Below are 2,262 nucleotides of genomic sequence, written 5' to 3'. Positions count from 1 at the left end.
TCGCAGCCCCCTCCCCGCGAGGGCACCGGGAGTTTGGGAAGGCAGCGGGCTTCAGTGGGGAGGGAGGAGGCTGAAGCACTGCAGGGAGAGGGTGGGAAGAGCTTAAAGTAGGGGAAAAAAGTGTGGGTGGAGAGAATCCTGCGAGCTCTACTCGGGGATGCTCAGGAACCCCAGGGAGGGGAAGGTGGGAGAAGCTGTGGCTGATTTTCCTCTGAAGTTTCCCCAGCAATCTCGTCTATTTACTCGGCTTTTCCATGTGCAAACGCAGGGCCACACGCACCAAAAGCAGTTAATTCTCCTCTGGATGCACAGGAGAGTTGGAAACAAACCTCCCAGGCGGGGGGGGGATCCAGCTCGATGAGGTCTGCGGGGAGCTGCAGCTTAAAACGTGGAGCTCCCCCTCCCACTCCCCGCCGGTCCCCCGGAACGGAGGCACGCAGGAATTGCCTGCAGGAATCACTCAATCCCTGCCACTTTCGGGAGGAATGGTCCTTTCCTAGGGTGGACCGAGCAGGACATCAAACCTTGGCATCGCCCCTGGCCGTGGGGAGCTGGGATGGAGCTCAGAGCGTGCCCAGGGGATGAATCCCCGCGGGATGGGATCGTTTCTCCCGGCTCATTCCAGCTGAACGTGGCTTCTTCGCCACCCCTAATCAGGCCCCAGAAGACCCTTGGCAGATAAGCAAGGGATAAACGCCGAATATTTTCACCCACAGCTGATAAAACGCTGCCCCTGGGGACGCTGAGCTGCCAGGCAGGGACTGGGGAGGGAGGGAGGGAAGGGAGGATGGACAGACAGATGGACAAGCAGGGACAGGGACAGCAGGGGCTGGGGCAGTTTGGATGTTAATTAATTTGGGAAAAGTGGCACTGAGCCTCGAAATTCAATATTCCTGCCCCAGGTGGGCACGAGTGGCATTTGCTGGGGACCCGCAGGTCCCGCTCTGGTATGAACTGGTGGCCACGACTGGTTTTTACTGGTACCACTGCCAGACAACCAACTAAATCCATGTTTTGTGGGAAGTGCCCACTTCCCGTGGAAAGTTTCAGGGCTTTTTTTTCCCCCTTCCTCTCTCTCTCTCTCTCTCTCATCGAAACCCCAAGCGCCAGCACAGCCTGGATCCCCGCCAGAGCTTCTCACTCTTTGAATTTCCACCAAAAATCTCAATTCCTTCACCGGAAAGGAACCTCTCTGTGCCTGCAGGCAGGAGGATGACACCCAGCCTCCCGCGCTGCCAGGGTGACCCCGACCCCCCGAGCCTGGTTTTCCCAAGGATTTTGGCATGTGGGATGATGAGGGATTCTACAAACCCGTCCCTGATCCTCTGTGCAGACAGAAAGTGGCCCGAAGCTTCCGCAGAAACTGTGACAGGGCCCTTCCCTGAGCCCTTCCCTTTGGAAGCTCCTGGTTTGGGAGTGGATTCAGCTCAAGGTGTAGCTGCATCCACAAAAGCTGCCTGGTCGTGGGATCGGCCGCTATCCCAGAGGGATCAAACACCGACAGGAAGGTCGGGAGCACACCGGGAAGGACGTGAACCTTCATTTCCCCACTTTCTGAGTGAATTTGGTCGAGCTTCTCCTCCCTCTGAGCTCGGGTAAAGCTTCCCTACGGAACAGAGGTGTTAGGGAAGGACTTTTCCATGATATGGGAAGGGCAGGAAGTTCAAAGGAAGCTGGGAGGGCTCTGCCCAGCAGCATTCCCGAGTCTAATCCCAGCCTGCACAAGGAGAGGGAACACTGCACGCCAAAATCTTGGAAACCTGCACATTCCCTGAGCACCCTAAAACCACCCAAAGGCCAGGAGGGGATCCCAGCCGTGCCCAGGTGAGCCAGGCAGGCCCAGGTTAGGCACTGATCTCCCGGATGGCTCCTCGCTGTGCTCCCGGCGTGTCCATGGAAACCGCAGGCACCGTCCCACCCCGCTCCCCCCTCCCCGCCTCGCAGGAACTCATGGCAACCGCTCCAAACACAGCGCGGAGGCAAAAAAAAAAAAAAAAATAAAAAAGGGAAAAAAAAAATTATTCCAACGGATCACAAACAGCTTCTGTCGAGCGAGACTCTGCGCCAAATCCCCGTTTGGGTGCTCTCCTCGTGGAGATGAGAGGGGAGGTCACGGCGTGGGGATGGGAGGGGTGTGGGGATGGGATCCCTCGGGAATGAGCGCGCCCATCCCGCGGGTGAGCGTTCCCACCTGGATTTCAAGCCCGTCCCTGGAAACTTGGAGGCTTTAAGCCACGCAGGGATGTCAGGGCGAGCCGCTGC

This window comes from Corvus brachyrhynchos, unplaced genomic scaffold (assembly GCF_000691975.1).
Source record: "Corvus brachyrhynchos isolate BGI_N302 unplaced genomic scaffold, ASM69197v1 scaffold150, whole genome shotgun sequence".
Taxonomy (NCBI): domain Eukaryota; kingdom Metazoa; phylum Chordata; class Aves; order Passeriformes; family Corvidae; genus Corvus; species Corvus brachyrhynchos.
This window is presented reverse-complemented; position numbering follows the sequence as displayed.